This window comes from Elephas maximus, chromosome 6 (assembly GCF_024166365.1).
Source record: "Elephas maximus indicus isolate mEleMax1 chromosome 6, mEleMax1 primary haplotype, whole genome shotgun sequence".
NCBI lineage: Eukaryota > Metazoa > Chordata > Mammalia > Proboscidea > Elephantidae > Elephas > Elephas maximus.
Genome location: NC_064824.1, coordinates 75,812,567 through 75,825,468, shown reverse-complemented (window position 1 = coordinate 75,825,468; position 12,902 = coordinate 75,812,567).

Below are 12,902 nucleotides of genomic sequence, written 5' to 3'. Positions count from 1 at the left end.
AGACTAGGCAAGTATATAGAGATAAGAAGTAGATTAGTGGTTACCATGTGCTGAGGGAAGGGGAAGGGGGAGAATTAAAGCTTAATGGGTCCAGAGTTTCTGTCTGAGGTTACGAAAAAGTTTTGAAAACAAACAGCGATGATGATTGCACAATACTGTAATTAATTCATTAATACTGTAATTAATGTCATTGAATTGTATGTACACTTAAAAATGATTCAAATGGCAATTTAATATTATATATATTTTAAAACAATAAAAAAAAGAAAGTCGTTATAATGTCTGTCATAAATGAAGTCTTTTCCTTAAAAAAAAAAAAAAAATTCCCAAACTGTATCCCAAAGCAATTAAAGCAGAATCCCTGGGGGTGGGAGCCAGGTAGCAGTATTTTTCTAAGCGTTCAAAATTCATCCAGTGTTGGGAACTACTGGTCTAAGGCCATCATTTTAACACCCTTTTCTTTCTTTTTTTTTTTTTAATAATTTTTATTGTGCTTTAAGTGAGAGTTTACAAGTCAAGTCAGTCTCCCACATATAAACTTTTATACACCTAACTACACACTCCCATTTACTCTCCCCCTAATGAGTCTTTTTTTTTTAATGAGTCAGCCTGCTCCCTCCTTCCAGTCTCTCCTTTCATGACCATTTTGCCAGTTTCTAACCCTCTCTACCCTCCCATCTCCCCTCTAGACAGGAGATGCCAACACAGTCTCAAGTGTCCACCTGATACAAGTAGCTCACTCCTCATCAGCATCTCTCTCCAACCCATTGTCCAGTCCAATCCATGTCTGATGAGTTGTCCTCGGGAATGGTTCCTGTCCTGGGCCAACAGAAGGTTTGGGGACCATGACTATTGGGATTCTTCTAGTCTTAGTCAGACCTTTAAGTCTGGTCTTTTTATGAGAATTTGGGGTCTGCATCCCACTGTTCTCCTGCTCCCTCAGGGGTTCTCTGTTGCTCCCTGTCAGGGCAGTCGTCGGTTGTGGCTGGGCACCATCTAGTTTCTCTGGTCTCAGGATGATGTAAGTCTCTAGTTCATGTGGCCCTTTCTGTCTTTTGGGCTTGTAATTATCTTGTGACCTTGGTGTTCTTCATTCTCCTTTGATCCAGGTGTTAACCCCCTTTTCTATCATTGATTTAGGATAGGCATGAGAAGAAGTCTCCTGGGGGGCTGCTGGGAAAGGTTTCTTCAGCCCTTAAAAAAAAAAAATCATGAAAGAGTACCTCTTCATCCTCTGGGCATTGTTGATCTGAATCTGCTATCATCATCTTATGACCGTGATAGAAACCAGCCTAAGGGTGCAGGTGACCCAGAAAATATCCAAAAAAGGGAAAAAACTTGTGTCCTTGACATCTTTAGACCACTGTATTGCCCACCCTGGAGCCTGGCCAACTTCTGGGACTTGTAAAGAATGTAAATAATAAGTTGTCTTATTGTTTAAACTTTTTTAAGACAGATTTTTCTGTTGCTTGTGCTTAAAAGCATCCAGACCACCCTCACCATACATAGGCTGTACATTTTGAGTGATATCCAGGAAAGGATTAGTTTTTACGCATATTTGCAAACACTCTGGTAATCTAGTCCTACTTGAGACCCAGCATCACTTCTTGTGTTTGTCGTTAGGTGCCGTCGAGTCAGTTCCAAGTCATAGCTGCCTTATGTACAACAGAACAAAACACTGCCCGGTCCTGTACCATCTTCATGATCATTGTTATGCTTGAGCCCATTGTTACAGCCACTGTGTCTATCCATCTCCTTGAGGGTCTTCCTCTTTTTTGCTGACCTTCTACTTTACCAAGCATGATGCCCTTCTCCAGGGACTGATCCCTCCTGATAACATGTCCAAAGTATGTGTAACAAAGTCTTACCATCCTGGCTTCTAAGGAGCACTCCAGCTGTACTTCTTCAAAGAAAGACTTGTTCGTTCTTTTGGCAGTCTATGCATTCAATATTCTTTGCCAACAGCATAATTCAAAGGCGTCAGTCTTCTTCATCCTCCTGATTCATTGCCCAGCTTTCGAATGCATGTGAGGCAATTGAAAACACCATGGCTTAGGTAAGGTGCACCTTAGTCCTTAAAGTGACATCTTTGCTTGTTAATATCTTAAAGAAGTCTTTTGCAACAGATTTGCCCAATGCGATGCATCGTTTGATTTCCTAACTGCTGCTTCCATGGGTGTTGATTGTAGACCCAAGTAAAATGAAATCCTTGACAACTTCAATCTTTTCTCTGTTTATCATGATGTTGTTTATTGGCCCAGTTGTGAGGATTTTTGTTTTGTTTATGTTGAAGTGTAATCCATACAGAAGGCTGTAATCTTTGATCTTCATCAGTGCTTCAAGTCCTCTTCAGTTTCAGCAAGGAAGATTGTGTCATCTGTGTAATGCAGGTTGTTAATGAGTCTTCTTCCAATCCTGATGCCTCATTCTTCTTCGTATAGTCCAGCTTCTTGGATTATTTGCTCAACATACAGATTGAATAAGTATGGTGAAAGGATACAGCCCTGACATACATTTCCTGACGTTAAACCACACAGTATCCCTGTTGTGTTCAAATGACTACCTCTTGATCTATGTACAGGTTCCTCATGAGCACAATTAAGTGTTCTGGAATTCCCATTCTTTGCAATGTTATCCATAATTTGTTATCATCTCACAGCCGAATGCCCTTGCATAGTCAGTAAAACACAGGTAAACATCTTTCTGGTATTCTGTGCTTTCAGCCAGGATCCATCTGACGTCAGCAACGATATCCCTGGTTCCATGTCCTCTTCTGAATCCAGCTTGAATTTCTGGCAGCTCCATGTTGATGTACTGCTGCAACCACTTTTGAATGATCTTCAGCAAAATGTTACCTGTGTGTGATATCAATGATATTGTTCAACAATTTCTGCATTTGATTGGATCACCTTTCTTTGGCATAGGTACAAATATGCATCTCTTCCAGTAGGTTGGCCAGGGAGCTGTCTTCCAAATTTCTGGACATAGACGAGTGAGCACTTCTAGCACTGCATTTGTTTGTTGAAACATCTCAATATGTATTTTGTCAATTCCTGGAGCCTTGTTTTTTTGCCAATGTCTTTAGTGCAGCTTAGACTTTCCTTCAGTACCACCAGTTCATAATCGTATGCTACCTCCTAAAATGACTGAATGTCCACCAAGTGTTTTTGGTACAGTGACTCTGTATATTCCTTCCATCTTCTTTTGATGCTTCCTGTGTCATTCAGTATTTTGCCCATAAAAAGCTTCACTATTGCAACTCAGGTCTTGTATTTTTTATTCAGTTCTTTCAGCTTGAGAAATGCTGAGCCTTCTTCCCTTTTGGTTTTCTAACTCCAGGTCTTTGCACATGTCATTACAATATTTTACTTTGTCTTCTCAAGCCCCCCTTTGAAATATTGTCTTTGGCTCTTTTACCTCATCAGTTCTTCTATTTGCTTTAGCTATTTAATGTTCAAGAGCAAGTTTCAGAGTCTCTTCTGACATCCATTTTGGTCTTTTTTTCTTTCTTGTTTTTTTAATGACTTCTTGATTTCTTCATGTATGATGTCCTTGATGTCTTTCCACAACTCGTCTGGTCTTCAGTCATTAGTACTCAATGCATCAAATCTATCCTTGAGATGGTCTCTAAATTCAGGTGGCATATACTCCAGGCTGTACTTTGGCTCTTGTGGATTTGTTCTAATTTTCTTCAGCTTCAACTTGAACTTGCTTATTAGCAATTGATGATCTGTTCCATAGTCAGTCCTGCCCTTGTTGTGACAGATGATATATCGAGCTTCTCCATCATCTCTTTCCATAAATGTAGCCAATTTGATTCCTGTGTATTCCATCTGGCGAGGTCGACATGCATAGTCGCCATTTATGTTGTTGAAAAAGTATTTGCAAAGAAGAAGTCGTTGGTCTTGCAAAGTTCTGGCGTTGTTTCTATCACCAAGGCCATATTTTCCAGCTACTGATTCCAGAACACTCAGCTGTGCTCATGAGGAACCTCTACATAGATCAAGAGGCAGTCATTTGAATAGAACAAGGGGATACCGGGCAGTTTAAAGTCAGGAAATGTATGTGTCAGGGTTGTAGCCTTTCATCATACTGATTCAATCTATATGTTGAGCAAATAATCCAAGAAGCTGGACTATGTGAAGAAGAATGGGGCATCAGGATTGGAGAAAGGCTCATTAACAACCTGTATTATGCAGGTGACACAACCATGCTTGCTGAAACTGAAGAGGACTTGAAGCACTTACTGATGAAGATCAAAGACTACAGCCCTCCGTATGGATTACACCTCAACATAAAGAAAACAAAAATCCTCACAACTGGGTCAATAAACAACATCATGATAAACAGAGAAAAGATTGAAGTTGTCAAGGATTTCATTTTACTTGGGTCCACAATCAACACCCATGGAAGCAGCAGTTAGGAAATCAAACGATGCATTGCATTGGGTAAATCTGCTGCAAAAGACCTCTTAAAAGCGTTAAAAAGCAAAGATGTCGCCTTGAAGACTAAGGTGCACCTGCCCCAAGCTATGGTGTCTTCATTTGCCTCATATGCATGTGAAAGCTGGGCAATGAATAACGAAGAATTCACACCTTTGAATTTTGCTGTTGGTGAAGAATATTGAATATACCATGGACTACCAAAAGAATAAACAAATCTGTCTTGGAACTAGTGCAGCCAGTATGCTCCTTAAAAGCAAGGATGGTGAATCTTCATCTCACATACTTTAGACATGTTATCGGGAGAAATCAGTCCCTGGAGAAGGACATCATGCTTGGTAAAGTAGAGTGTCAGCAAAAAAAGAGGAAGGCCCTCAAGGAGATGGATTGACACAGTGGCTGCAACAATGGGCTCAAGCATAAAAACGATTGTGAGGATGGTGCAGGACCAGGCAGTGTTCTGTTCTGTTGTATATAACGTCACTACGAGTGGGAACTGACTTGTCATCACTTAACAACTGATCCTTGTTTGTTTCCAACTTTTGCATTCCAATCACCAGTAATTATCAGTGCATCCTGAATGCATGTTTGAACAATCTCAGACTGCAGAAGCTGATAAAAATCTTCAATTTCTTCATCTTTGGCATTAGTGGTTGGGGCATAAATTTGAATAATAGTTGTATGAACTTATCTTCCTTGTAGGCATATGGATATTTTCCTATCACCAACAGCATGATACTTCAGGATAGATCTTGAAATGTTCATTTTGACAGTGAATGCAACGCCATTCCTCTTCAATTTGTTATTCCCAGCATAGTATACCATATAATTGTCTGATTCAAAATGGCCAATACCAGTCCATTTCAGCTTACTAATGCCTAGGATATTGATGTTTACAAGTTGCATTTTATTTTTGAAGATTTCTAATTTTCCTAGCTTCATTCTTTGTAAATTCCATGTTCCTATTATTAATGGATGTTTGCAGCTGTTTCTTCTCATTCTGAGTCATGCCACATCAGCCAATGAGGTCCCAAAAGCTTGGCTCCATTCACATCTTTAAGGTCGACTCTACTTTGAGGAGGCAGCTCTTCCCCAGTCGTCTTTTGAGCGCCTTCCAACCTGAGAGGCTCATCTTCCAGCACTATATCAGACAATGTTCTGCTGCTATTCATAAGGTTTTCACTGGCTAATTTTTTTCAGAAGTAGACCACTTGGCTCTTCTTCCTCATCTGTCTTAGTCTGGAAGCTCAGCTGAAACCTGTCCACTATGGGTGACCCTGCTGGTATTTGGATGCCGGTGGCATAGCTTCCAGTGTCACAGCAACACGCCAGCCCTCACAGTATAGCAATCTGACAGACGCATGGGAGGCATCACTTCTTAGGACAAAGTTAACTGACCTTTGTAAGACATTACCTGATACCTCTACTTTACTAGTATCCAATCCAGACATTTAAAGTTGCAGCAGCTACTCATGAGATTGGATATCTTCATTTTCTTATGTCAAAACAAACAAACACACAAACAAACAAAACATCGCCCTAGAGTGGATTCCAACTTAGAGCAAACCTATAGGAGTGGCTGGTGGATTCGAACTGCTGATCTTTTGGTTAGCAGCTGTAGCTCTTAACCACTACACCACCAGGGCTCCACTCACTGGTATACACGTATATAAAAATCCTTTTCTGTCACATTGATTCTGACTCATAGCAACCTCTTAGAGAATTAATGCTCTACTCAAACGAGCTAGCTCTAAATCTAAAGCTTGCCTATTGTGTGTTGGCAAAACCACAAAACAAACACTCATGCACATAGTGACTCTTGTGGAAAATGTACTCTTCAATTTTAGAATTTCCCTCACGTTCATGTAAAATTGTACCCGTAAAAGCTCAATAGTAATCAAAGAATAAAAATGAAAACAATGGCAGCATTTATTCATATATAGTAAACCCAAGTGTTAAAGTGAGGCAACTTAATCTTTCCTCCAGTGAGAAATGCTAACCTATATACTACACTATTTCAGCCTTGGCCCTTTTCAGTCATAAACCTAGTTATGAGAAAAGCTTCATAAAAAATAAATAGTTTTTCCTGATAACCTCCCTCAGCAGTGCATTCCACGTATCTGGCTCAACTTATTCGGAGTTGTTGGCTTATATCAGTTCTCTAGAAGAAGGACACAAAAAATTCAAATTGAAACCGGATGGTCCATATCACATCATGGGATTGGGACAATTGATTCAGTTACATAATCTCTTAAAACATCTACCAGGAGAGATTCTAAGACTGAATTTATGGCACCCCCCCACCCCTGCCATTTTTGGACCTACAAAAAGCAAAGCAAAATCCTTCTATGAAATCTGAAACCCTAGTCGCTGATTTCCTGGCTGATGTCATTTCAAAGGCACCGTGCAGCCCTGTGAGAGTCGCAGTGGATATCTGCTTGTCTGTGGCGTTTCCATCTGTTTCCCATCAGAAAGGACCTCTTTGTGGAAGCACGGTAAATGTAGAGCACCCATTCCTCCCCGTGGGTCCTGGGCTTTGTTACTAGTCTCCCATCCTGCTTTTTAGGATCACCTGCTGTTAGGATTGAGTATGCTGAGTTTTGCCAGAATAAGAAGGGATATAGAATTGCATTGCTATAGCTTTACTTTTCATCCATGTTCAGCTTATCATAGACCCCAAAAAACTACTGTGTAAAAATTTCCATATGATTCTGAAAGGACTTTTGCAAATGTTACTGAAATGGAAACTTGGTCACTCAGGTTTTTTTTTCCTTTCGGAGAAGAGTTTTCTATATAACTTACGTACTGCGCTTCCTATTTAGAAAACAGCTTGTATTGGAAGCAACTCTTTCTGAGCTCTTCAGGTACAAAGTTGCTTAAAAATGTAAATATTTTGTGTCAAAGGGCTATTTCTTCACTTCTTATTAAAGGTCAACAAGAGACCATATAATAAGCAAAGAAAATCGATAATGACAAGAGGTTTCAAAACTGATCTTTTAGGGCTCAGCTTCAATACAGATAATCCACTGTAAATAACTGTGGGTTCGTGGTGGTACCAGATTGTAACTAACTGGGAATTGGCTGGATTCATCCAGCAATAAATGCATAATGGTCGCCTTTATTACTGAAGAAACAAAGCTTGAGTCAATTCCATGGGAATGTTTAATAAGGGAAAAGATTTCATGAAGATCAGCCTTTTTCTCATCTCCGTTCTCCCCCATAGGTATTACAAACTTCACAGTGTCTGAATAAAAACAGACTCTCCATTATATTCCTAAAGGGATAATTTATAAAGTATGTGTTTATAAATTGGACTTTCTGTGTGTATGTGCCATTTCTTCAGAGAAGGTTAACTATAACGATAAAATAGAAATAACACCACTTTTCAATATTCCTCAAGTCCCAATCTCTAGAAAAAGACAGGCATACAAAGGTCTTTTTATTCATCCTGTCGAACACCAGTTTGTGCCAATATGGTTTCCTGGAGTTCAATATCAAACGGGCATGGTCTCCAGTGACAGACAGAGAGGGCAAGTTTTCCTCTTAACACTGGGGAAAAGGAAATATGAACACTGAACCAAACAACTGTGAAAAAGTGGAAAGGAGATGAGGGAAGGCCTTGAGATAGAGGGAGAGACATCAGGGAAGGACCAAGTGAAGAAGGGAAATAAACAACTTGCCTTTAAAGGAAAGATTAAATTATCAATCCTATATTTATATGGGAGCCCTGGTGGCACAGTGGTTAAGAGTTGGGCAGCTAATCAAAAGGTCGACAGTTTCAATCCACCAGCCACTCCTTAGAAACACTATGGGGCAGTTCTACTCTGTCCTATAGGGTCACTATGAGTCAGAATCAACTTGACGGCAGTGGTTTGGCTTTGGTATATTTACTTGCCACCACCCATCTGTCATTTTGTCATACTGGGGTAGCTTGCATGTTGTTATGATGCTGGAAGCTATGCCACTGGTATTTCAAATACCAGCAGGGTCATCCATGGTGGACAGTTTTCAGCAGAGCTTCCAGACTAAAACAGACTAGGGAGAAGGACCTGGTGGTCTACCTATGAAAAAATTGGCCAGTGAAAGCCCTATGGATCACAACAGAATATGGTCCAAGATAGTGCTGAAAGATGAGTCCCTTGGTTGAAAAAAAAAATACCAGTGGCTGCAACAATGGATTCAAGCATATCAACAATCATGAAGACGGCACAGGACTGAGCAACGTTTCATTCTGTTATACATACCATCTCCATGAATTGGAGCAACTAACAACAACAACAAAACATAAGGGATCTTTATCTCAGTTTCTAAAGCATGGTACACACATGAGATAATTAAGATAAATTTAGTTGGCACACAGAAAAGCAGTTTTTTATTTTAATAGTAATGTATTTACTTTATTTATTAAAATATATCTACCTAACATATCCAACCCAAAATTCCATGGATTCTATTGCTTTAGGATAAGGCTAAAATTACAAAGTAAGTTCATTGAAAGAAAAATATTAAATAAATAATAGTATGTGTAGTCTTGGCTATAGGAAGAATCACGTCAGTGATACTTGAATGACCAAAGTTTAGGAAACCGTGGTTTAGGCAAATGGAACACAGAATTTCATGTGAGGTTGTGAGGAGAAATCTGCTCTTCATTGGACACAATTGTGGTTTTTATCCATTATTGATTTGGTATATATTTGTCAAAACCAAAACTAAACCCATCGCCATCGAATCAATGCCAACTCATAGTGACCCAATAGGACAGGGCAGAACTGCACAGTAGGGTTCCCAAGGGTGTAATCTTTATGGGAGCAGGCTGCCACATCTTTCTCCCACAGAAACTGCTGGGTTCAAACCACTGACCTATTGGTTAACAGTAGAGCGCTTTAACCACTGAGCCACCAGGGCTCCTTTTTATCTGTCAAGGGCCTTATATTTTCAGAAAGCTAGCTTCACATTTTTATACAGAGATTTTTGTCACCAAGTGCATATTCCTCAAGAGAATGTCGCTTAACAAATCTATTGGGAAAAAAAATAATAACTTTCTAGATCTGTTCCCTGTCTGAAAAGTTGAGACTTTAGATATTTCTCCCCTTTCCCTTAAAGTTCTAATCTGTTCTGATCCTATGGTTCTTTTTTTTTCGTGTTTACAAACCTAAAAGTTCTTACTTTTTTGGTGGATGATGAGTCCTACCAGTAGAGGGGGCCTCACTCTGCTTGAAAGTACGGCTGAAGGGATCTTCACTCCATTCTATACAGGATCACTTCTCCATTTGTTGGCTTAAACCCAATTCTGTCTCTCTTTCTCAGAGTTAGTAATTTTAAAGCGGCACCGCTAGCCTATGGACCACCCTGGCAGTAGATGTACTGTCTGAGATCCAGTCTTAAGATTTCGTAAGGATTGGGTTAGCCCCTGTACCCCATCATGTCATGTGAACGTTCTGATCATTTACCACATTCTTCATTACGTGTCTGGTAGTTTTGGGCTGCCTAGGCAGGAGCCGGAGCCCTGGTGGTGCAGTGGCTAAGGGCTTGGCTGCTAACCAAAAGGTCAGCAGTTCGAAACTACCAGCTGCTCCTTGGAAACCCTTTGGGGGCAGTTCTTCTCTGTCCTATAGGGTTGCTATGAGTTGGAATCAACTCGACGGCAACAGGTTTTTGTTTTTGTTTTGTCTAGGAAAGGGTCCACTTGTGTTATTTGGAGTTGGATTCAAAGTTTTAGAGTTGGAAGGACTTCTGAGATCGTGTGTTCCAACTCCCTCATTTCACAAATGAAAACTAGCCAGTCAGAGAACTTAAAATCCCAAGAATGTTATTAGTGGGGAAATACAAGTTAGATAAGAAGTCATTCCCAGTTTGGCTGGGAATCAAGAGACTGCCTGTTTTGTCCTGACTGCCCCTAGGGGCTGTGGGACTTTGATGTTGTTGTTAGTTGCCATTGAGTAGATCCCAAACCGAGTGGAACTGCTCCCTACGGTTTTTCAGGCTGTGGCCTTTCAGAAGTAGATCCCCAGGCCTATCTCCCGAGAGGCCTCTGAGTGGGAGTAAACTGTCAACCTTTTGGCTAGGACCCAAGCACTTAAACATTTGAGCCTCCTAGGGACTGTGGTACTTTGAGCAGGTCATTTAAACTCTGGGCCTCAGTTTCCTTTTCCTGTAAAATAAAGGCACAGGAGTGGTACTTGCTTTGTTTACTTAGGCTCTATCCTACTGAACTTTGTGCTTCTAAATTGATTCCTTTACCTTTTACTCGTAGATAACTCTAAGACCCACTGTTTGTTTTAATGCTCTTTCATCTCCTTTATAAATGTGTTGTACCTTTTTGAGTATGTTGTTGTTGTTGTTAGCTGCCATTGAGTTGGCCCCAGACTCATGGCAATCCCATGCACAGTGGAATGAAATGCTGCCCAATCCTATACCATCCCCACCACCAGTTGTGGACCAGATCATTTTCATTGGCCGATTTTTGGATGTAAATAGCCAGGCCTTTCTTCCTAGTGTCTTAGTCTGGAAGCTCCACTGAAACCTGTTCAGCATCCTAGCAACACATAAGCCTTCAGTGACAGATGGGTGGTGGCTGGGCATGAGGTGCACTGGCTAGGAATCAAACCTGGGTCTCCCACACAGAAGGCAAAAATTCTACTCCTGAACTACCAATACCCCATCCCTATATGAGTAAAAAGAACTTAAAAAAAAATTGCCGTCGAGTCAATTCCAACCCATAGCAACCCTACAGCACAGAGTAGGACTGCCCCATAGAGTTTCCAAGGAGCGCCTGGTGGATTCGAACTGCGGACCTTTTGGTTAGCAGCCATAGCTCTTAACCACTATGCCACCAGGGTTTCCCATAGAAGGGATTAAAATTCAACTACACCAGAACTAAGAGTTATAACTCCATTATGAATGCAACAAATATATAACCCAAGACTATAAGAGAGCATAGAAAATTGAAAGCAGTTGGAGTATTAAGGTTGTAGAATTATGGAAGATTTTTCTTTTTTAAGTTTATAACCATTGTGTAATAAGCATAATTTAAGAGGATTAAAAAATCCAATCTAAAATGGCAAAGCAGCAGTTAACAAGTATCAAACTACAGCCAGCTTAAGACTTCACTAGGCAGAATGAAAGCAATCAGCAGCCCCACGCACACTCACCTCCAGCCCCCTCACTGCTGGTGTGCTTCTGCCTTGCACTAAACCTTCCCATTTTTCAGGATATTGAATTTGAGTCCAGGAACAGCTGACAACATGTAATCAGAGTTTGGAATTACAGTGTGTATCTAATAAAAGCTTACAGACCTTGCCCTTCTTTTCCCCTTCTCCCAAACACACGCACACAAATAGAATCTTTTAAAGAGGTATGTATTTGCTCAGAAGGAAGGGGGTGGGAAAGAAGTCATGTGAAAAGGACACTGTTCCAAAGAACCAGGTGGGCTCCAGACCAGGACAGTTACTGGCAGAAAGGATAGCTTCACACAGGAAACTGCCATCAAGGGAAAGCCCTCCTTTGAATGAAAGGAAGAAAGGGAGACGGAATCAGTCTCCACTGCAGAGTGAAGAGACTCTTGTTCAGACTGGAGCCTAGAGGCCACACACCCTCTTCTGCTGACAGTGCTGCTCTGTGGAAAGGACAAAGGTCTCTCTTTGACTGCCAAGTAAAATTAATGCAAAAGTATTGGATGATGTGCCCTACACATCTGGATTAATTCTGCTGGAGACCCAGGGCCGGCTTCATTAGTGTGGGACCTGTACAGCCACACAGGGCCCCTCGCTCAGGAGGACCTTGTGCTTGGTTGAATGCTCTGCTGTCATTATTTTGAAATTCTTAAGAGTTTATGAACAAGTGGCCCCATATTTTCATTTGTCACTGGGCCCTAAATATTATGTAGCCAGTTCTGGCTGGACCTGTTTGTGAAGCTGTTCATATTACACACACATTTCTTATATCACGGCTCTGTGGTTAACCCTTTCAACATGCTTAGCCCTGGCCTACCTGCGTTGGAGTCTGTTTCTTCCCACAAGTTCCTCGCGGCCGTTCATGGGCTCTCCTCGGGGAGCAGTCCTTTCTCTCCTTATAAACTCCAGGTCAGAACTGTGTCTTGTCACATACAGTCCAGCACATGTTTTGTCTCTTCCTCCCAAGCTCAGAGTCCCATACTTTCTACACCGGGCTGCTCTAAGAATGCACCCCCTTTTAGAACTGACATTAAAAGTAGTCAAGTCCTTAAATCTTTGGGGGAGCAAAGACATGTGCAAACTCAGGCTACCCTGGGAGCTCCACACTGGCCTTAATGAGGGCTTGTGTGTGGCAGTGAGGCTGTACGAGCAAGCAACAAACAGGTTACCTATGCTCTGCTTCGTCTTGCTCAAACATCCATTGATCCTTAACACTTGGTCTTCCAGAGGTCAGTTCTACTTTAAGGTTGAAAGCAATTTCTTGGAGTGGGTGAAGTACAGCAGTTAA